At 43.5% G+C, this 24,593-nt stretch overlaps 1 pseudogene; it reads left to right on the top strand.

Annotated features, from left to right (window-relative positions):
- Positions 1–2,003: 2,003 nt before the first annotated feature.
- On the top strand, positions 2,004–24,395 carry LOC133054461 (BRISC complex subunit Abraxas 2-like; annotated as a pseudogene).
- Positions 24,396–24,593: the final 198 nt, after the last annotated feature.

The raw sequence follows: 24,593 nt of genomic DNA, 5'->3' as shown, positions 1-24,593 counted from the left end.
GCTCCAAGGAATTAGCCAGAAAGAGAGAGAGAGAGAGAGAAAGACAGGAAGAATAGAAAGAAAGAAAGACACAGGGACCAAAGCTCTGATGGAGCAAAGGTGTTTTAATGAACATGGCGTGGGCATATATACTGTCTTACAAGGTGGTTATTCTCAGCAAAGACAAAGATTAAAATTTCAGACTTACAAAACATAAGATGATCCCTGTCAAAGAGAGAGTTGCAAACAACCACCTTTTACCATTTGGCTCATAAAAAGGAAGAGGGTACTTATCACTGTAATGAGAAATGCCTGGATTCCTCAGCCCCGGGAAAGGCGTGCCTCTCCTCTTAATTCCTGAATATTCAGGAATCAATAAGGGCCCGGGGGTTCCTGACAGATCCAAAACAGCACACAGGAAGCCTCTTTTTTTTTTTTCCATTTATTTTTATTAGTTGGAGGCTAATTACTTAACAATATTGTAGTGGTTTTTGTCATACATTGACATGAATCAGCCATGGATTTACAAATATTCCCCATCACGATCCCCCCTCCCACCTCCCTCTCCACACGATTCCTCTGGGTCTTCCCAGTGCACCAGGCCCGAGCACTTGTCTCATGCATCCAGCCTGGGCTGGTGATCTGTTTCACCCTTGAAAATATACATGTTTCGATGCTATTCTCTCGAAACATCCCACCCTCACCTTCTCCCACGGAGTCCAAAAGTCTGTTCTGTAATCTGTGTCTCTTTTTCTGTTTTGAATATAGGGTTATCATTACTGTCTTTCTAAATTCCATATATATGCGTTAGTATACTGTATTGGTCTTTATCTTTCTGGCTTACTTCACTCTGTATAATGGGCTCCAGTTTCACCCATCTCATTAGAACTGATCCAAATGAATTCTTTTTAACGGCTGAGTAATATTCCATTGTGTATATGTACCACAGCATCCTTATCCATTCGTCTGCTGATGGGCATCTAGGTTGCTTCCATGTCCTGGCTATTATAAACAGTGCTGCGATGAACATTGGGGTGCACGTGTCTCTTTCAGATCTGGTTTCCTCAGTGTGTATGCCCAGAAGTGGGATTGCTGGGTCATATGGCAGTTCTATTTCCAGTTTTTTAAGAAATCTCCACACTGTTCTCCATAGTGGCTGTACTAGTTTGCATTCCCACCAACAGTGTAAGAGGGTTCCCTTTTCTCCACACCCTCCTCAGCATTTATTGCTTGTAGACTTTTGGATAGCAGCCATCCTGACTGGCGTGTAATGGTACCTCATTGTGGTTTTGATTTGCATTTCTCTGATAATGAGTGATGTTGAGCATCTTTTCATGTGTTTGTTAGCCATCTGTACGTCTTTGGAGAAATGTCTGTTTAGATCTTTGGCCCATTTTTTGATTGGGTCATTTATTTTTCTGGAATTGAGCTTCAGGAGTTGCTTGTATATTTTTGAGATTAATCCTTTGTCTGTTGCTTCGTTTACTACTATTTTCTCCCAATCTGAGGGCTTACCTGGCAGGGGAGATACCATGATCAGGAAGCCTCTTGTTAAATGCTTCCTCACATGAGAGGAGTGCAGGCAACCTGAAGGAGGAGGTGTGAGGTGAAGAGGTGATGTACACCACTTTTATAGGACAGTCCTTCCGGGCCTCTGTTCACATTTGGTCAATTATCTTGTTTCTTTCTTCACAGCTGTCTGGTCCATGGACCCTCTGCAAGATGTGTACTTAACATTTTGCTAAGGTGGATCCCAACACAGAGGCCTATGGCTGCTTGTCTACACTTATTCTGGAGTGGGGCCGCTTCCCTCTTTGACTGCAAGAAGCCTTTCTGGACAAGTGCGGATGGGGCAGTCAGCCAAGACCTCTTGACCTCAGGAGTGGGCACCTTCTCTCTTTGTTTTAGCAGAGCTCAGCTCCTGCCACTAGCTTTGTCCTTGGAGTGTCTGAATTCTACTTGAATTTGTGAGGCTGCCAGGGCTAACACTATGACAGGCGGCCCGGACCTAAGTTTCTGTTTCCCCTGAAATGGTAAGATTCCCTACCCCCATCAGGCCACTTGGAGCCAGCTAATCAATATGCGCCCAGTAAGAAACAAAGGGAAAGCTGAAAAGCCCGCAAACGCCCAAGTTTGAAAAAAGCCTGCGAAGGTTTGTACCAATAAAATTGCTTTGCAAACATGTAACCAATCTGCTTAAGCCAGCTACCAACCGCTTATGCATACCCTATAAATTTGGGTAACAGCTTGGGCTCGGGGCTCTCTGACCCTGCACCACTGCATTGGATGCGGCAGGAGCCCTGGCTCAAGTCAGTAATAAACTTCCCTTTTTGCGAGTTGCATTGTCTTGGAAGCCTTCTCTCTTCCCACTCGGGGATTCGGACATCGGGCATGACAAATTTTACTCCACTTCACGAATACCAGGTATCCAGCCCAGAGACCCTCTATCTCCCAGCTTGAGATGACTTATAGTCCATGGTGTGAACTGTTTTAGAATCAGGCAAAATATCTGTTAGATATGCCTAATCAACGACTTACAACAGTCAGGGTGCTCTGTGACTCTGTAGGTGGTACTTTTGAGCATTTGAGGGGAACCTAGGGAATATAATGGTCTTGGGGGCTTGCTCCTAATGTCACTGGTGAAAGAAAGAGGGGAGCTCAGGAATTCCAGCTTTCAGTCCAACTGCTGCCTAAATGACTTAAGAGGTTCTTGACCCCTTTCTACTATAGCTGCTGGACTGAAACTGCTAGAAATCAAACATAGAACCTCATCCTGCCGTTGGCTGATTAGCCAGCTTGATTCTAAGGCAAGTTGATCCGTCAGCTTCTCAGGGTATCTACTGGTTTTTTTGTTTGTTTGTTGTCGCTGGGCCTCGCTGCCTGGTGGCTCACTAGTAAGGAATCTGTCTGCCAGGCTGGAGACATTGGTTTCATCCCTGGTCTGAGAAGATTCCACTTTTCCCAGAGCAACTAAGCAACTAAGAGTGGGATTTCTTAATACAACGACCAGTGGAAGCTCAGAGTGTTCACCACTGGACCACCAGGGAAATTCCTGTCTACTTCTTTTGTTGTTGTTAGCATACAGTATTTATGATATAGAGCTTATTTATTTTTATTAAATAACTCCTATTGCATCATAGTTGCTTTAGGCTTCCCTGGTGGCTCAGGGGTAAAGAATACCCCTGCCCACGCAGGGGATGCAAGTTCGATTTGTGGGTTGGGAAGATCCCCTGGAAAAGGAAATGGCAACCCACTCCAGTGTTCTTCCCTAGGAAATCCCATGGACAGAGGATCTTTGAGGGCTACAGTCCATGGAGGTTACAAAAGAGCTGGACATGAGCTGGTGACTAAACAACAGCAGCAAAAACATACTTGCTTTACAATCTTATGTTAGCTTCTATTGCATAGCAAAATAAATCAGCCACGTATATCTCCACTCCTTTTTGGATTTCTCTCCCATTAGTTTTATTTATACTTTTTATTTATTCATTTAATTTTTTTCTCTGTTGGGTCTTCATTGTGGTTCAGGCTTTTCTCTAGTTGTGGCAACTGGGGGCTAGTCTCCAATTGTGGTGCAGGAGCGTCTCATTGTGGTAGCCTCTCTTGTTGCAAGTCACAGGCTCTAGGGCACTCAGGTTTCAGTAGGTGCAGCTCCTGGGCTCTAGAGCAGGCTCGGTAGTTGGGATACGTGAGCTTAGTTGCTCTGGGAAAAGTGGAATCTTCCCAGACCAGGGATGGAACCAATGTCTCCAACATGGCACACAGATTCCTTACTACTGAGCCACCAGGGAAGCCCCTGGTTTCCTTTTATTTATTTTTATTACAACATTTTCGGTTAAAACGTTTTATTGTTTAACTTAAAAATTATGTTTTATTTTTACCTCCTGGTTTCAAGTGAAGCCCTGAGTTACTGGCCTTAAGTCACAGAGGACAAACATTCTATCAATACCTCCTTGCTGCACAGTGATTAAAAGTCTGTGTATCTCTTCCCTGGATGGTGACTGAAAGTCTATCACCAGGTCCCAAGAAGTCCACTGAGTGGAATAGGCCCTGAGTGTTTTTTTTTTTTTTTTTTAATTTATTTCTTTTTGACTGAAGGACAATTGCTTTAGAATATTGTGTTGATTTCTGTCATACCTCAGTATGAATCAGCCATAAGTATACATACATCCCCTCCCCCTTGAACCTCCCTCCCACCTCCCACCCCATCCCACCCCTATAGTTTGTCACAGAGCCCTGATTTAAGCAATTCCCACTGGCTATCTATTCTACATACAGGAATGTATTTGTTTCCAAGCTGCTTTCATTTGTCCCACCCTCTCTTCCCAGACTGTGTCCACAAGTCTGTTCTCTAAGTCTCCATTGCTGCCCTGCAAATAGGTTTCATCAGTACCATCTTCTAGATTCTATATATATGCATTAGTATACGATATTTGTTTTCCTTTTTCTGACTTATTTCACTCTGGCTACCTACTCCAGTATTCTGGCCTGGAGAATTCCATGGATTGTATAGTCCACAGGGTCACAAAGAGTCGGACACGACTGAGCGACTGAACCACCTTATTAGAACCGACTCAAATGTGTTCCTTTTTATGGCTGAGTAATATTCCATTGTATATATGTACCACAACTTCTTTATCCATTTATCTGTCAGGGGACATTAAGGTTGCTTCCATGTCCTAGCTCTTGTAAATAGTGCTGCAATGAATATTGAGTTATATGTGTTTTTTTTTTTTTTTCAATTACAGTTTTCTTTGGGTATATGCCCAGTATTGAGATTGAAATGGAGCAGGACTCTATGATCCTTGTGCCCACCCCCACCCCCCCATGCCTTCTGCCTGCCTTTTGCCTGTGGAAAACTTTAGTCAAAGAACAAGTTTAATCAGAGAAATAAGAAATGCGAAAACAAAGGAAAACAGTCTAAGGAGACTAAATAATAGTAACGTAGTCATTAAGCATAGTCAAGGACCTTTAGTTCTTTCTCAAGGGCTCTAGATAATATTCTGAGCCATATCCTGTGGGCTGTCTTATAGATACGAAAACACCAGGTGGAGAGGTTCACTGCATGATGACCAGACTGTACCCAGGACTTGAGTTGGCACAATTTCGAGAACCGATCACAAAGAAATGGGAACAAACGGACCCTGGAACTGAAGATTAACTGTACCTAAAACATTCAAGATGACGCAGGTCAGACCACTGATGACCAATTTGAAGATGACTCTTAGAGATGACTGTGCTGTCTCTGCCTGTAACCCACACACACACTTTGTCTATAAAACTCTCACCCCTGCTTGTCAGGCAGGGAGTCGGCCTTTCAACAGATGTCCACCACGCTACCACCCCCAGCTGCCAGCATCTGAAATAAAGCAAACTTGCCTTTCCACCAAGCTGGCCTGTTTACTGGCTTTTGAGCGGCAAGCAGCCAGACTCTCCATGCGTACCTTTCGGTAACAAGATATGGAAAGGTCATATGGTAGGTTTATTCCTACTTTTTCAAAGAATCACCATATGGTCTTCGATCGTGGCTGCGTCAATCTACATTCCCAGCAACAGTGTAAGAGGGTTCCCTTTTCCCCACACCCTCTCCAGCATTTATTGTGTGTAGAGATTTTGATGATGGCCTTTCTGACCAGTGTGAGGTGATACCTCATTGCAGTTTTTATTGGCATGTCTCTAATAATGAAAGAAGTTGAACATCTTTTCATGTGTTTGTTAGCCATCTATATGTCTTCTCTGGAGAAATATCTGTTTAAGTCATCTGCTCACTTTTTGATTGGGTTGTTTGTTTTTCTGGTATTGAGTTGCATGAGCTGCTTGTATATTTTGGAAATTAATCCTTTGTCAGTTTTTCATTTGCTGTTATTTCCTCCCCAAGATGAAAGTTGTCTTGTCACCTTCTTTTCTTCGCTGTGCAAAAGCTTTTACGTTTAATTAGGCCCTACTTGTTTATTTTTGTTTTTATTTCCATGACTCTAAGAGGCATATCGTAGAAGATCTTGCTGTGATTTATGTCAGAGAGTGTTCTGCCTGTGTTTTCCTCTAAGAGTTTTCAAGTTTCCAGTCTTACACTTAGGTCTTTAATCCATTTTGAGTTTCTCCTTGTGTATGGCGTTAGGAAGTGTTCTAATTTCATTCTTTTACATGTAGCTGTAAACGTTTCCCAGTTCCACTCATTGAAGAGACGATCTTTCCTTCATTGTCTATTCTTGCCTCCTTTGTCAAATATAAAGTACCCATGGGTGCATGGGTTAATGTCTGGGCTTTCTATCGTATTCCGTTGGTCTATATTTCTGTTTTTGTGATAGGCACTGCGTGATTTTTCAGGGTAAAATTCAGTGATCAGGCCTTTTCAGGCCCTTCATTATTTCTGACGCCTGTGAATTTAACCTTCTTTCAATCAGGCCCTGTTAGTGATGGAAAAAATATTTGTCTAAAATTCCTATGGATGTGTTAGATTCTGCATTTAGGACTGAGACCAGGGCAAACACAGTCCATCTTGTCTTCCCCCACCCCAATTACAGTCCCCCTGGAGAGATGGGCAGTTTAATTGTAAGGAGAGAAAGGATGAACTGAGAAGACATGATGGGACTCCTTATACAGAGGAATCAGAGAATAACTCCAGGAAGAAATAATATTTCAGCTAAGCTGGGAAAAGAAAAATCTCTTACGATAAGCACGGGCCCTTGGTGCCCTCTGGGACTCTCCTCCCACCCCACTTCTGGTCTTACCACCAGGTCTTCACCTGTCAATCAGACCCCCAGGAGGGACAATTGTGATGTGCTCTGATGTTCCATCGGGACCCCGAGGAAGGGAAAGGAAAACAAGGAGATCCTGCCTGGTTAACCGGAGCACACTGAGACCATCCCATTTGATACACAGGTTTCTTTGTGGAGGAAAAAAAAATAAGACCACACCTGCAGAGAAAGTGTTTATTGATTGGACCCATGCACAGGGGGAACATGGTGGAGAGGTAGGGAAAGTATTTCACTTCTGTCACTCAGAGCTTCACCTTCACTTGAGAGTTCTTGATTTCCTCCACTGAAGTTTCAAAGGCTTGATTGTATCCATGGCCATGGGTGGATGCACTGGACCATAACTGAACATAATTTTGGGATCAATGTTAATGAAGTCTGTTTTGTTTCCCAGTCAGCCCCACAGAGGGCAGAGATCTTTTTCTCCTTTGCTTTCTGTTCATCCCATCTTGACTCCTACTGTCTCATGCCTGCTCCTAAGACTGTTGGCCTCTCTACCCCTTTCTCACCTTCCCTCCATCTTCTCTTGCTACTGATCCTCCCCAGATACTCCTTCCATTTGTCATCCTGCAACCTCTCTTTCTTCTGGACTCGCCTCTCCGCTTCTCTGGCATTTTGCCTTTGTCTCTTCCTCTGTTTCCATCTTTCCTTCCCCTTTTCCTCATCCTCATATCTGTATCGTTCTTCTCGTGAACCTCTGCTCCTCACTCTTTGCCCTGCATCTTTCTCCCTCATCCCCTCTCTCCCCCTGCCTCCTCCCTCCTTCTCACTCTGGCTTCTGACTCCACCTCTTTACCCAGCCCTTTCTCTTCCCTGCTCACCCCTGTTTCCACCCATCCTCCCTGGACACTCTTACCTCTTTTTACTGCTAGCAATGCTTCCAAACTCCATCCTGGTCATAGTTTGGAGAGAGTGAGCACCAATAGGTCGAAGTAGCACTCCCAATTGTTATGCAACTGTCATATGACTTGCCTTCATAGATAAAGGGAAAGACACATTTGGCATAGTCTGAAAAAATAGAAGGGATAGGTGAAAACATTAATTGCAGGAGGATTATTTTTAGTGTTATCAGGAGAAAGTGGGGCTTCCCTGGTGGTGCAGTGGTTAAGAATGCCTTGCAATGCAAGAGACACTGGTTCCATCATGGTCCAGGAAGATTCCACACACCAAGGAGAAAATAAGCATGGATACCTCAACTACGGAACCCACAGGCTGCAAGGACTAAAGCCCCTGTGCCTAGAGCCTATGCTCCCCAAAAAGAGAAGCCACCACAACGAGAGACCCACACACCAGCAAAGAGTAGAACCCACTTGCTACAACTGGAAAAAACCTGGGCCCAGCGGCAAAGACTGAGTATAGCCCCCCACCCCCCCAAAAAATAGAGAGAAAGGGACAGGGATGGAACACAGAGGGTTGGATCAGGAGATGCCTGAGGCTTCCCTCTAGGAGACAATTATGGACTTTTCCCCTTCATCTGGGAAGCCAGGTGCTTCTCGTCTGAGGACAGGCTGCATGCTTACCTTTATTAGTGCAGGATTTCCATCTTCCTTTGTAGTCTGCATCAAGGGAACACCACGGGTATGTGGCACCCTGGTATATGCAGTCGAAATGCTTTTTGTTTCCATAGATGAATGGGAAAACACAATTATCACCTGAAAGAAGAAAGACATTGTTCACTTCCTTGGCACTTAGGGTTTCGTGATGTCTGTGGTAACTCTGGCAAAATCTCCTTTCACTCCTGCCCATCACCCCCAAGCCTGCTGGGTACAGAGCCCCTGCTAAGCATCGGGGATGTCAAGGTCAATGTGGTGTGGTCCCTCCCTCGGGGACGAGGAAGGCTTCTCTAACTTTGGATAGTTCCTACTTTACTGTTTTTTTTTTTTTTTTTTGATAGTGAAAAAAAAATTCATTTGGAAATATACACCTGCCTGTAAATACAAAGAAATACAAATTAAAAGTGACTAGTTGACATGTTAAAAGTATATGAATTGTAAGGATTGGTGTACAAGTGTGACTTTGGACAGTTTCTACTTCAGCATGTAGCACCAGCTCTGAAGCCTGCATTCTGGGTTCCGATTCCAGCCCTGCCATCTACACATTGTTCATGTTTGATGCTCTCCGGGGTCGCCCTCCTGGGGAATGTGCGTCTCTGCCTCCTCCCATGACTGAGGGGGTACTATTAGCTCCTGCCTGTAAAGTATCTCTGGAGAATCCCCATCACAGTTACCCTGCCGCACGTTAACTTGTTGCACTAGATTGTCGTTTGTTGTCATTCTCTGCCGTTGTTGATTACCTTTGGTTTCTGCATCAGAAGCAGTGCCTTCCTTTGCTTTAGTAAGGATAAAGTAGCCGTCAGACAGCCACCGATTTGGAAGAAAAGTGGGAGCAGGGGGATGGACGGAGGAGGAGCAGGAACAAAACAGAGTTAGGGTTAGGTGGGACGAATGGAGAGAGTACCACTGACATATCTACACCACCATGCGTTAAACAGATAGCTAGTGGGAAGCTGTTACATGACGCAGGGAGCCTAGCCCAGCCCTCTGTGATTTCAGCCTAGAGGAGTAGGATGGTGGGTGGGGTTGGAAGGAGTCTCAAGAGTGAGGGTACACACACACACACACACACACACACACACACACACATAAACACTGTAAAGCACTTGTTCTCCAATTAAAAATTTTTAAAAAACACAAAAAAATAACATCAACAATGAGAACAAGAAGCAAACAAAGCAGGGCCATGACTAGAGTATTATCTATAGTAGGACCTGCCTTGCATCTCTAACTTTTATTTTCTTTTATATTTTGAAGTCCTTGTTTACCTGAACAATATACTCGAAGACGAGGGAGCTAAGCAGAATAGGTGAGGGAGACCCTGACCCGTTCTCACTGCTCCCCTGTGAACATACATGAACTCAACCACAAAGTCAGGGTCTGCTGTAGTGCACTATTCATTGAACCTGCCCTGAGACCACACTGTCCCTGTTACTGGCTTGGCCCAAAGGTTGGTTCTGGTTTTTCCATATGATGTTATGGCGAAACCGAGTGAACATTTTTCTTGGCCTACCCAATATTTCAAACAGTCAACTCTACAAACATCAAAAGCTCTTCATTCGAACAACATAACCAACCCTGGAGTAGATCGCCTGTGTCTGGGACGGTGCAATGGAGATGCAGGAATGAGGCAGTTCTCAAAAAGGCCTTTAGCTTTGCTGCCAAACTCATCTGTGTTTCAATTTCATAGAGTTTCTTGAATCTTAAATACAATGTCAGCCCTTCATAACGTCTGTCCCTTGGGACGTACTCAAGAAATGGGAGATGATTTGTCACTGCTCTTATTAGTATCATGACCTTAATTATCAGTCCATGTCTAAGGCAGGGTCTTCCTCACCAATTCTAGCCCATCTCTCCTCTCTCACCTCCATTCACAGGGTCCAGTTGTAGAAACAAAGACACGCCAGCCCAAAGCAGAAAGAGCTCCAAACGCAGTGCCATGGTAGCTTGCTCTCCTGTGGCTGACCAAGTCATTTTGCTTCTTAAATAACTGGTGACCCCAACATCCCTTCAACCTGATAGGAATCAACCTCACCTGGTCAATGCTTGATCATTCCTCAACCTAAGAGCATGCTGTTCAAGTTTATCTCTCAGATGGAAAGTACAGGACATTGGCTGGCAGTTTAATGTTTCCAAGCCTCTGGTTTGAAATGCATTTAAAAGGAGACCTAGGGCTTTGAATTCTGCTTCAGGGGAACGGGTTTGATCCCTGGTTGGGGAACTAAGATCCTGCAAGCTGCGTGGTGTGGCCGAAATAAAAGACACTAGTGACCTCCCAGTTGTAAAAAGACCACTGATAGGCCATGGTTTAGGGTTAGGCAAAATATCTGTTTGATATGCCTAATCAACCACTTAAAATAACAAGCAGGGTTCTATGTGACTCTGTTAATACGTTTGAACATCTGGGGAGAAACTAAGGAATATAATGACCTTGGTTGGTTGCTCCTAATGTCATCAGACAAATGGTGAAAGAAAAAGGTGAGCTCAGGCACTCAAACTTTTAGCCCAAGTGCTGCCTTAATGACTTAAGAGTTTCTTGACCCCTTTCTCCTAGAGCTGCTGGGCTGAAATTGCTGGAAATCAAACATAGAACTTCATCCTGCCATTGGCCAATTTGCCAACTTGATTGCAAGGCATGTTGAACCCGTAGTCACTCAAGTTGTCTTCTGGTTTTCTTTTTTTGCCTCTTTTGGCTGAGTCTTGTGATACAGGGGTTCTTAGTTCTACAACCAGGGATGGAACCCAAGCCCCTTGTAGTGGAAGCTCAGAGTCTTAACCACTGGCCCACTAGGGAAGTCCCTGTCTACTGTTTTTGTTAGCATATAGTATTTATGATATAAGCTTATTTTTTATTAAATAATTTTTATTTCAGTATAGTTACTTTGGGCTTCCCTGGTGGCTCAGTGGTAAAGAATCTGCCTGCCAGTGCAGGAGACACAAATAGATCCCAGGGTCAGGAAGATCCCCTGGAGAAGGAAATGGCAACCCACTCCAATATACTCTCCTGGGAAATCCCAGGTGCAAAGGAACCTGGTGGGCTGCAGTCCATGGGGTCACAAAAGCGCCGGTTATGGCTTACTGACTAAACAACAGGATCATAGCTGCTTTACAATGTTGTATTAGCGTCTACTACATAGCAAAATGAGTCAGTCATACATATACATATATCCCCTTCTTTTTCGATTTCCCTCCCATTATTTCCTGCGTACTGTCAGGATTTCCAAGTGTCTCATTGGTAAAGGATCCTCTTGCCAATACAGGAGACCCATGAGAGGCAGGAGATAAGGGTTCAGTCCCTGGGTCAGGAAGATCCCCTGGAGAAAGGAATGGCAATCTCCTCTAGTATTCTTGCCTAGAGAATCCCATGGACAGAGGAGCCTGGCAGGCTACAGTCCATGGGGTCGCAAAGAGTTAGACACAGCTGAGTGACTAACTTTCACTCATTCACTCAGACAAATATCATATGATATCACTCACATTTGGAATCTATTTTTTTTTAAAAAGATATAAACGAACTTATTTACAAAACAGAAGCAGACTGTATAGAGTTTGAAAACGAATGGTTACCAAAGGGGAAACATGGTGGCTGGGAGGGATAAATCAGGAGCTTGGGATGAGCACGTGCATCCTACTCTATATAAGATAGACAACCCATGAGGACCTACTGTGTAGCACAGGGAACTCTACCTAATACTCTGTGATAACCTATATGAGAATAGAATCTAAAAGAGAGTTAGCACACGTATATGCATAACTAAATAGCTTTGCTATACACCTGAAACCAACACAACAGGGTGTGTGCTCACTCACTTGTGTCCGACTCTTTGCCACCCTATGGGTTTTAGCCCACCACGCTCCTCTGTCCATGTGTATTCTCCAGGCAAGGATACTGGAGTGGGGTGCCATGCCCTCCTCCAGGGGATCATCCAGACCTGGGGATTGAAATCGCGTCTGCCTGCATCTGCTGCATTGCAGGTGGATTCTTTACCCACTGAGCCGCCTGGGAAGCCCATACAACATGGTGAAACAACAATGCTCCATAAAATATTAAATATTAAAATATTAAATAAATAAAGGATTTGTTCTTTCCTGACCTATCTGAAATGTTATTTCTTTCTGGAAATATATTGGGACTCCTCAGTATGAGGATCACTGGTCAGGTCCTGCCAGTCTTCTCACTTCCTTCTTGCAGTTAAATTGTCCCCTTCCCCAGCAGACTGTAATCTTTGGAAGAACATCAGATGGATTGGGCTGTCTGCCCCTGGCACAAATTTGGTCCCCTGATGTCTTTCAAAGGGCATGTTGCCCTTTAGAAAAATCAGATATTCTGGAAAGCAATATATGAGTTAGTAGCTGAACTTGAATGAGACAAAGTTAAATTCACAAGTGTCAGAAATAATGAAGGACCTGGAAGCCAGAGCCTAATCTTTGAGTGTAATAGAGGCTATGGGAGCTGGTGATGACCTTTAAGTCACTGTTCAGGTGTGGTTGCCATTCTTGGCTTCTGTGATGTGGAGATTGATAACTAGACTAAAACTAAAAACCTGGAGAAGAGAACGGCAACCCACTCCAGTATTCTAGCCTGGAAGATCCCGTGGACAGAGGAGCCTGGTGGACTACAGTTCATAGGGTTGCAGAGTCAGACACAACTGAAGCAACTTAGCACACACAAAACTAAAAACTGGGTGATATTAAGGGCTATCCAGTTAAGGAAACTAGAAAACCTTCACCTGTGGTTCCAGAAAAGCAGGAAAGAAATTTTCATTTTTGTCACTCTAAATGGATTACAAAGAAACATTTATTTAGGGACCTGCCTGGCAGTCCAGTTGTTAAGACTCTGAAGTACCATCCCTGGTTGGGGGAACTAAGATCCCGCATGCTAGCCACTGTGTGGCCAAAAAAAAAAGAAGAAATATTTCTTTAAGGAAATACACTGAATATCAGTAGAACAGCAAAAGTCTGTGAGATTTGGAATGATGCTCCACATGTACCTCCAGCTCTGGGTGATGAAAGGAACATTAACTGGGTGTAGCAAAAAGACAGGTTCCTGGGCTTCCCCGCTGGTCCCATGGTTAAGAATCCACCTTGCAATGCAAGGGACATCAGTTCGATCCTTGGTTCAGGAAGATCCCACACACCTCAGGGCAGCTGAACCCACACGCTGCGAGTACCGAGCCCGTGGGCCACAGTTACTGAAGCCGTCACACCACAGAGCCCTCTCTGTGACAAGAGTAGCCACAACAATGAGAAGACTTCAAGCAGCCCTGGAGAGTAGTCCCTGCTTGCCACAACTATAAAAAGCCCTCACTCAACAAGGAAGACCCTTAAAAACTAAAAAAAAAATTAAAAATTAAAAAATAAAAGCCAGATTCCCTCATCCCCCTTCTCCAGCCAACGACTATATAGCATCATTGTCAGTGGGGCAGGCTTCCAGCTTTACTCACCCCGCTCAATTCCCTGTCGCAGATGGATAGAGGGAAGGCAAGTGCAATCGAGAGGCTAGGGACTGTCTCCTCCAACCCAACTTCAGTCATGGGGCCGAAGCTCCATTCAGCAACAGCAAGCTGAGAATACGGGGGTCTCCATCAGCCTCACTCCAGCCTGCTTGTAGTGAAGATTTTCCACACCGGAAGAAGCATGCCAAGAAGACCAGAGACTACCACCCCTGCCAAGTGTCCTGTTAATAATAATAATAATAAAGCAGGAGTGGCATTCTGAGAAAGTCTCTCCACTGTCCTTGCCTCCAGCTCCCAAACTGTGGCTCAGAGATACAGATAAGAACAGAGAGCTTAAACGTTTTTCCCACAGAAAGTGACTTTATTTGGAACAGAAAGGGAGGTGGGGGTGGGGGTGGGGGTAGTTCATGACTAAGGACACTCCGCAAACAATGGAGATCAAAAATAAGTTTTTGATGAGGGCCATTTTTAAAGTCTATTGAACTTGTTATAATATTGCTTCTGTTTTATGTTTTAGTAGGGTTTTTTTTTTTTGGCTGTGAGGTATGTGGGATCTTAGTTCCCTGACCAGGGATCAAATCTGCATACCCTGCAGTGGAAGGTAAAGTCTTAACTGGATTGCCAGGGATATCCCCAACAATGGGGATTTTGGTGGTAAGCAATGAAGAGGAGACTAGTAGCCCCACCATGTCAACAAATTAAACCCTAGGTTCACTGTCTAACAAAAGAGAACTAGGGAAAGATAACTAACAGGAGTCCTCCGGGGGTCAGGACAAATTCAAAGCTTGGCCTCAGAAATGACCCTTGACTGAATTTAATAGAATCTGAATGTAAAGCAATTTATATCCCAGGCACTGTCAAAAACAATAGGATAGGTGCTTTCCTGGTGGTCCAATGGTTAAGAATCCACCTGCCAATGCAGGGGACATGGGTTCCATCCCTGGTCCAGCAAGATTTCACATGCTGTGGGGCAACTAAGCACATGGGCCACAACTACTGAGCCCTGGGGCCTGTACCCTGCAGCAAGGGAGGCCACAGCAATGAGAAGCCTGTGCACGGCAACAAGGGAGCAGCCCCTGCTCACTGCAACTAGGCAGGATCCTGTGCATGGCAACAAAGGCCCATTGCAGCCAAAAATAAATTTAAAGTTTTTTGTAAAAAAACCAGTAGAATAATCAGCCAGAAACTAGTGGAACCTAACAGCTGGGTGTGATAACCAGAGAGATCGGGGGGGAAAGACAGACAGACGGCTTTGCTAGAACCACTGTCTTTCCAGGGAGACTGTGTATATGCCCAAAGGAGGTGCCCTGGGAGGAATAACATCAGAGGCTCTCTGCAGAGAAAATAGACATCACCGAAATAGTCTAGCCAAGTCACTGAACAAACAAAAAAACAAGCAAAGAACAACAAAAGGAAGCCTTGTTGTTTATTATTATTGCTGGTTATAATCAGTATCCAGAGTAGGGAACAATATATTATATAAAATGTTCAGGTTTCAATAAAAATATTGGACACTTACAATGATACAAGAAAGTATGACTCTTGTACAAAGTTACAGGTTACAAAATAAATTTAAAAATCAATTGTATTTCGATACACTGGCAATGAATATTCTAAAAATAAAACTAATAAAAACATAAAAATAATAAAACACTTGTTCAGCTGCTAAAGAAGCACAAGAGTTATTTTTAAAAAATCAGAAAATATTGTTGAAAGAAATTAAGAAAGGCCTAAATACATGGAAAGATCCCATGTTCATGGATTGGAAGACCTGAAATATTGTTAAGATGGCTCTTGCCCTTGTGCTTAGTTGCTCAGTTGTGTCCGACTCTTTGTGACCTCAGGGAGGGACTGTAGCCCACCAGGCTCCTCTGTCCCATGGGATTTCCCAAGCAAGAATGCTGGATTGGGTTGCCATTTTCTTCTCCAGGGGATCTTCCTGATCCAGTGATTGAACCCGCATCTCCTGCATTGCAGGTGGATTCTTTACTGTCTGAGCCACCAGGGAAGGCTGTTAAGACGGCAAAACCCCCAAACTGATCCAGAGATTCAACTCAGTCCTTATCAAAACTCCAGCTTTCTTCTTATTCTAAAATTTGTACGGAAACTCAAGGGACTCAATAATCTAAACAGTCTTTTTTTTTTTTAAGATTTATGGTTTAAAATCATTTAAATTTTTTTTTTAACTTTGGCCATACCATACAGCTGTTGGGGTCTCTGTCCCCTGACCAAGGATTAAATCTGGGCCATGGCAGTGAAAGCCCAGAATCCTAACCACTGGTCACCAGAGAACTGCCTGAACTAGTTAATTTATACAAGTGATATTTTGCTACAAAATAATTTTCTTACTTTAAAAAATATATATAGTGCAAATTTAATGTGTTGCACACCTAAAGATTATGTCTGCCATATTTTGTTTATCTGTTCCCCTAGTCATGGATATTTGAGTTGCCTCTGACCCCCTACAAAAATGCCCAGAGGGATTATACAAATTGTAGTTCTAAAGTTTTTCGTGTAGAGCAAGAAACAGATAAATTGCCCAGTAAATGATTTTTGTCTTCATTAACATTAAACAATAATAAAAGAATCTGAACAACTGATTTTGCAACCCCTGATCAAAACTCACCTCCCACTCTGACATCACTGCCGTAAACGAGGATGTGCCCACCTGGCTACTAAAACATCATCACAAAATAGAGGAATTTTCAAATTCTTACCTTTCTGCACTGCTCATCCTTCTCAGACTTCTGCCTCTCTTCTTGTCTACTCTCTAGAACTTACTGCCTTTTTTTTGCCCCCTCATTAGCATCAAGTTTCCGGAGAAGGCAGTGGCACCCCACTCTAGTACTCTTGCCTGGAAAATCCCATGGACAGAGGAGCCTGGTAGGCTGCAGTCCATGAGGTCGCCAAGAGTCGGACATGACTGAGCGACTTTACTTTCACTTTTCACTTTCATGCATTGGAGAAGGAAATGGCAACCCACTCCAGTATTCTTGCCTGGAGAATTCCAGGGACAGGGGAGCCTGGTGGCTGCCGTCTATGGGGTCGCACAGAGTCGGACACGACTGAAGTGATTTAGCAGCAGCATCAAGTTTCAGATAATCAGCGGCAGTTGGTGGTGGTTAGTTTTGTTGTTTCTTTCTTTTTTTAAAAGATTTCTTTGGAGAGGGTTATTGGGGGAATAAGGAGTTTAGGGCTTTATTATTTAGCCTTTGCATTTTAGTTATTTATTCATTTATGTCTGCACTGTGTCTTCATTGCTTTGAGTGGGCTTTCTCTACTTGTAACGAGCTGGGGCTACTCTTCATTGCAGTGTGTGGGCTCTATATGCCAGCTCAGTACTTGTATCTTACAGGTTTAGCTGCCCCAGAGCATGTGGGATCTTTCTAGACCAGGAATTGAACCCATGTCCCCTGCATTGGCAGACAGATTCTTAACCACTGGACCACCAGTGAAGTCCCTAGTTTTGTTGTTCGAGAGGTATGTGTGTGCATGTATAGCAGAAGTTTGAAAGTGAAAAGTGAAAGTGTTAGTCAGTCATGTCTAACTCTTTGCGACTCCATGAACTGTAGTCCACCAGCCTCCTCTGTCTGTGGAATTCTCCAAGCAAGAATACTGGAGTGGGAAGCCATTCCCTTCTCCAGGGGAATCTTCCTGACCCAGGAATTAAATCCTGTATTGCAGGCAGATTCTTTACCATCTGAGTCACCAAGGAAGCCCCAACAGCAGAAGTTTGGTTCACTTCAATAAGCAGTTCTGAAAGACCCATAACATCAAGTTGCCAGTCACATTTTATGGATGCTATTAAGTCGTAAAGCTGTCGGAAACAATACCTGTCCCTGAAGTGTTGTTACCTTGTCTGGGGAGGTTATACATTGTGTGGGAACAGTATGATATTGAAGGGAAGCTAGCAGGTACGCCAGGGCTCTGCGGAGGGAGATCAGTGCCTGTGAAGTCAAGAAAGATCTGCTGGAGTTGCAGTGAGGCATCTAGTGGGACCCTCCAGGGTGAGTAAGTGGGAACAGGTGATGGAATTTCAGAGAGGAAAGGACATGAACATAGCCCTGGAAGGAGCAATGAGTATCGTGGAGGCTGAATTTGGGTAGGTGAAGTACCCACATGGCAGGGTTATATTTTGCTATCACTTTTATCTGCCCACCTTCCCATTCTTTTTTTTTTTTTTTTTTTTCATATTTTTGGCTGCATGAGGTCTTCATTGTTGCGCACAGGCTTCCTCTAGTTGCGGTGCCCGAGCTTCTCATTGTGGTAGCTCTCTTGTTACAGAGTACAGGCTCTAGGGCATGTGGGGTCAGTAGTTTCCTTCCGCCCGCCCGGGCTTAGTTGCCCCGCAGCATGTGGAATCTTCCGAGAACAAGGATGGAACCAGTGTCCCCTGCACTGTGAGATGAACTCTTAACCACTGGACCAAGGGGAAGCCCCCCATTCTTTATACTGCTTCTCTTGCCCCTTCTCCTCCAGTCAGTCAGTAGGCCTATTACCCTAGAAATGCAAAGAACCAAAAATACCTTTACGTTGAGCCTTGAAGTTTCAAAATAGATCATGTAAATTGAAATGGAAGTCGATGTAATTCCAAAGGCCTAACTTTTGCTTATTAGACATGGAATTTTTAAGTTGCAGTGTAAGAATGAAGGCTTTATGGCATGATTGGTTTTCATTTGTTTGTTTGTTTGTTTTTAAGCTATCCATCTTATGGAATTTCAGTTTCTTGGTCAGGGATTGAACCTGGGCCCTAGTGTTTGTTGGCAATCAAAATCTTGGCTTTCTCTGCCCACCAAAGAGAAATAAAAATACAGAGATAGAGTTGAAAAAAATAGGTGGCTTTAATTCTCAGCTGGCGGAGGGGGAACACTAGGCTCATGCCTCAAGAACTGTGCCCACCCCACCATGAGGAGCCTAGGGGCTTATACAAGATGAGGGCTTGGAATCAGGGGTCAGTGATGAGGATCAAAGGTGTTAGGATCTTGTCTTCTTCCTCTTGCCTTGTTTCATAATAGTCATAGGCTGGCATCAGGTAGCCTCTGGCAGTCTGGTGGCCCAGTGGTTGGGTCCATTGTCTTCTCTGTATTGTTACAGAGGCCTTCTTTCTGATATGTAAGAAGAGAAAAACTACAAGGGTTGGTTTGCAGAGAGTGGTAAGCACCAGATACAGGATGTAATTAGCATAGAATCAAAGGATATTAGGTGTGAAATGTAGCTCATGCAGAATTAGGGGTCAGAAAAGAAAATTTAATTGCAGACTACAAATAAGAAAGTGAAAGTGAAGTCGCTCAGTCTGGTCCACTCTTTGCGACCCCATGGACTGTAGCCCACCAGGCTACTCTGTCCATGGGATTCTCCAGGCAAGAATACTGGAGTGGGTTGCCATTTCCTTCTCCAGGAGATCTTCCTGACCCAGGGATTGAACCCAGGTCTCCCACATTGTAGGCAAACGCTTTACCATCTGAGCCACCAGGGAAGTCATACAAATAAGAAACAAAGTAAAAACCATCCCTGGTGGCTCAGATGGTAAAAAATTTGCCTGCAGTGTAGGAGATCCAGGTTCAATCCCTGGGCCAGGAGGATCCCCTGGAGAAGGGAATGGCTACCCACTCCAGTATTCTTGCTTGGAGAATTCTATGGACAGAAAAGCCTGGCAGGCTATAATCCATGCGGGTTGCAGAGTCAGACACGACTGAACTACTAACGTTTTCACTTTCTAAGTAAAAACTAGGAATGTTCAGGCCTGTTCACTGTTCTGTTTATCTTCTTTGTTCTCAGAAAAGGGAAAGAAAAACGCATTCCTCTTTTTTCCTTTTCACTGCAAACTAGGCCCTTAGCAGTGAGAAGGCCAAGTCCCCAACCACTGGCCTGGCAGGGAATGCTTATGGCATGATTGCTGAAAAACAAAGAATAGATATGAGAAGAATGTATGCTAGTGGCCTGTGTGTGGTGGGTAATAAATTCCAGGTTCTGGGTCCCATCTCTTCCCAAGGACCTTAGGAAAAAGCAAGTCTCTATGAAATTATCTTTTCTCCAGAACTTGGAGGAATTTCATTAATTATATGGGATTCCTAGGCTGCTTCAGATTTCTGGAGGACCTCAGTGGGATTTGAGAGCAGTTGGAAGAGGCTCCAAAGTGGTTAAAAGGGATGGCAGAGCTCACAGGGCCTGCATGGAGCCCATGAACACCAGACCAGATCGAAGGTTTCCCAGTGGAAGCCAGCAGGAATGGAAGCTGAGAACCAGACATCAGTAAGAACTTGAACTTCAGCAGCATGAGGGGTGAAAACTAGACAGTCACCTCCTTCCCACCAGCACTACTGCAAAGCTGTGGGTAAAGAGAGTGGAAAGGAAAAGAAGCCCTGAATTGATTTATTAGATCTGAAATGACGCTTCCCCAATGACTCAGGCGGTAAAGAATCTGCCTGCAATGCAAGAGACCTAGGTTCAATCCATGGTTCGGGAAGATGCCCTGGAGAAGGGAATGGCAACCCCCTCCAATATTCTTGCCTGGGAGATCACATGGACAGAGGAGCCTGGCGGGCTACAGTCCATGAGGTTGCAGAGTCAGACACGACTGAATGACTAAGCATGAGCAGGGGATCTGAAATGACTGAGAAAACTCTGGCTGCATTTATAACAATTTATTCAAACAGGTTAAGTTTCTTCTTCTTTTTTAATAATTACTTGGCCCTGCTGGGTCTTAGTTGCAGCATAAGAACTCTTGATTGTGGCATGTGAGATCTAGTTCCCTGACCAGAGATTAAACTGGGCTCCCTGCACTGGAAGCACAGTCTTAGCCACTGGATCACCAGGGAAGTCTCAAACTGATTAGGTTTTACCTACCACTAGGTAGAATGGGGGACTATTATAAACAAAAGTATCATAAAAATAAATCATACATTTGAATAGCTTATATATTTACATTCAAAAATTAGAAAGTTTGCATGCTTGAGTTTTTGGCCCGAGAAATTTGTTCATGCCATGTCAAGCTTATTAGCATATGGTAATTTTCAAAATACCAAGACAATTCACAGGCCAAATTTTTTTAAATGGTGGCTCTCCTGCATTCACTCAGGAATGTCTTCTGCAATTGTATTCAGTGCCATTAAGAAACCAGTGTCAGATTTCAATCATGGCGGCTTCCATTTCTGGCTACCCCTTCAGGGCTGTGTGTTTCCACAGAGCCAGCAGCTATGCTGACCACCTGCAACTCTCTTCTTCTGTTGCTCTCAGGAAGGATTTTTGCTGGGAGAGGTAAGGCAAGAGGAAACCTTCAGCATCAGTGACTCCCAAATCAGCAACACGGAATTTCTGCAAGTAATTGAAATCCATAACCATCAGCCTTGTTCAAGACTTTTTAGTTTTTATGACTATGCAAGCAAAGTTAATGAAGAGAACTTGGACAGGATTCTTAAAGATAGAAGAATGAAAGTTATTGGGTGGTACTGATTCCAGTGAAACACGCAGCAGCAGATGTCATACAGACAGCAAGTGACCCATAAGCAGCTCACCCGCATCCTCGGGGCGGCCTACCTTGTCTTCCTCCCCTTCAGCTTCATCGCCACACCAACAATTCCACTCATGCTTTAGAATATGTTCTCTTTAGATAGAAGGTATAAAGGCTATCCCTCACTATCCCCAATCTAGGCAATACTAGCCAACAAGAGTATAAGGTGTCTTCAGTGGCAAATAGTCTCAGAATTATGCCAAAGTTATTAAAGAAGATGGTACTGACTTTTTGACAAGGACGGACTAATGAAAGCCATCAGGACGATTTATCAGGTTTATAATGCACTTCAGGAGAAAGTGTAGGCAGTGTGTGCAGCCGTAGCAAAGAGAGAGCGAGTTGTTGAATCTTGTCAGGCAGAAGTGAACCAATTAAGAAGACAGACCACTCAGAAGAAAAATGAAAAGGAACAAGAAAGATGATTGCAGCAGGCAACGGTAAGCAGATAGATGCCATCTGAAAGTGTGGACCCCACCTTCAACCCTCAGATGCGCTATCCAGGGTTCACAGCAGAAGGTCAAAGTACACCTGGAGATGCAGAGGCCTCAGACCCGCCTCCACCTAATTCTGATCTTCACCCAAATAACCAAGAAAGTACTCTGAGTCATTTTCACAGGGAAACTAGCATCTTTATGCCTTGACCTCAAGCCATGGGACTCCTCCAGTTATGCCTCCACCAGTGCTGGACTGAAATATCCTGAAAGTGGAGCAGACCCCCTCCTTCCCACAGAGCAGCTGCAGACAGGCCTGAGTAATCAGACGACAGTGATTATGAAAATTTGATTGACCCTACAGAGTCCTCTAACAGCGAATACTCACATTCAAGGGATTCTTGACCCATGACACATCCTCACGAGGGCTCCAGGAATGCTCAGACCTCCCAGATTTAACTGAACGCAAGAAACTCTCCAGTTAGCCCTGTTTCTCTTAACTGCTAATTGAGAGAGTTTTTGAGGACTTCCTCTGGGGGAAGAACTGCTTACTCAGATCCATGGACTCCCCAAGACAAGAGTTTTGGGGCACAGACCTTGGAGAAGCCTCCAAGGGGTCCATGCGGGGTCCTCGCCTGCAGATGCAGTGTGCAAGGCTCACAACAGTCATTAAGATAATCAAATTGTCCGAATTCTGGTGCAATTCATGATGTACTGGTAAATTTAGGCAAAGACAAATTTATCAATGCAGTTTCTGTTCTTTGAAATAATTTGGAAATTAGAGACTAAGCACAATTAGTCTATAAATGTTCTATAAACCAAAACCTTGCCTCTTGCACTATCATGCCTTGAAATTTACTTTTTCAAAGGAAAACTAGTTTAGCAGCAACATTCAAAGATTGGAACAAATCAGATGTACCTTCTTTTGTCCGTATGACTTTATGAGATCAAAAGAGGGGGTTTTGTTTCCACTTTTTTCTACTAGCCTGATATGTATTGTCACTTAAAATGGTTGCCTTAAAAAAAAAAGTATGAATACTAATTACCAGTAAGTAATCATCCAAATAAGTATGTCATAAAATAAATTATTTATTTTTCTTTTGGGGAATTCCAGTGACTGCTATGTTGCACTAGCCATGTTTATGGTCTCTGTTTTGGAGTCTTAAATGAAGGACACACAACAGTATAACCGGAGTTATGTTCTAGACCTGCCTGAGTTTTACGAGGAATAGACTCCAGACACTGTGGATTTAGCCAAGTTCGTACATAAAGGAGATAACTTGTGTAGATCTTCTGACAAATCCTAGTGTCAGTCTTATTTGTGGGAGAAAGACATTTAACAAACTGTTTGGGAAGCTTGGTTACTGAATAGAGATTCATTTTCAATTGGAATAACCATACTTTTTTAAGTTACCATTCGGCATATAGCTGCGGAATGTGTAGAGAATTTCCTTGGGGATGCACTTAACATTTTTATTTACTGCTTCTTTCTAGTTTTGCCCAGAATGTGTGACGTTCTCATGAACAGACGTTCATGAGTATGACATGCTCCTGGTTTGGAAAAGACAAGACCCCCTCCCCCGTTTGTGGCAGGGTCAGCCCACAAAACTAATGCCATGGATTATAACTGCCTTTTCTTTGGACTAATTACAGCCTGTAAGAATAAGGAAGTTGTTATAAAGGCTTAAAATCCAGGTTCTGAAAAAGTAGTTTTATTTTGTAAGAAAGAAGTTTTAGTCTGACTGGAAATTAAATGCTCAAACTGCCATTCTTCAGGTAGCTACTCAACAGGTTCTGTATCTTCCTACTCTCCAGTTTTATTGGCCTTATACCACTGCCATTTGATTTGAAATGTTGCAGGTCTTCCCTTGTGGCTCAGCTGGTAAAGAATCTGTCTGCAATGTGGGAGACCAGGGTTTGACCCCTGGGTTGGGAAGATCCCCTGGAGAAGGGAAAGGCTACCCACCAGTATTCTGGCCTGGAGAATTCCATGGACTGTACAGTCCATGGGGTCACAAAGAGTCAGATATGACTGAGCAACTTTCACATCACTTCACTTCAGACCGCTTTGTCTGCGAATGTGTTCCAGTGTTTACCAGCTACCTTCTAGTGGCTTCAGCACCAGTGTGAATTTTTGTTTTTTTAAGTGCCATCGCCATCTCCACTGTTCAGATTTTGACATTCAGGAAAATATTTTTATTTTTATGCCATACTGAAATCTACAATGTATATCTGACAAAGCAGTTAAATGTGACAATAAAAACTTATTTAATCATGAAAAAAAAAGAAAAAAGAAACAAGTGTCCTATGGGAAACATCTACTTGGCTTTTTTGATTTATTTGGTTTGTTTCTGATTTTGGTTTTACCCTGAATAGTATTTACCAGTCATGTCTCTGAATGCTTGTAATTTCCCACATTTCTATGTCCCCTCATTAAGTTAAAATTTTGTTGGTGTTTCTTCTCACTCTTTAGATTTACCAAACTGACACAACAGAGAGCTTCATGCCTAAGAATTATGTGGGGAGGCTTTAACTCCAAAAGTTAGTTAGAACTAGAGAACTTTCTAGAAAGAACTTGGCTGGACTATGCTCTGATCAGGCTCCCCGTCCTTTGTGGGAGGGGTCAACAGTTTGCAATAAAAGTCTCTCTTCCCACCTCCAGTGCAGTTTATTGTATGTCAGTTAAACCTCAATAAAGCTGCTTTAAAAAAATTTTTTAAAGTCTGTTTCTCTTTACTCTACCTTTTACTTTGCTCTATACAGCTCCTGTATCACTGGAGTCTTTTACAATAACATAGACTTTATGTATTCTTGAATAATAAATAAAACAGCGTAAGAATTTGAAAAAAAACATCTCCCCATCCAAATTATTGTTTGGCTCACACTGACCAGAACCTACAGAGCCCTAG

This window comes from Dama dama, chromosome 4, assembly GCF_033118175.1.
Source record: "Dama dama isolate Ldn47 chromosome 4, ASM3311817v1, whole genome shotgun sequence".
Lineage (NCBI taxonomy): Eukaryota > Metazoa > Chordata > Mammalia > Artiodactyla > Cervidae > Dama > Dama dama.
The sequence above is the reverse complement of the archived record's forward strand: the minus strand, read 5'-3'. Positions and strand labels throughout refer to the sequence as shown.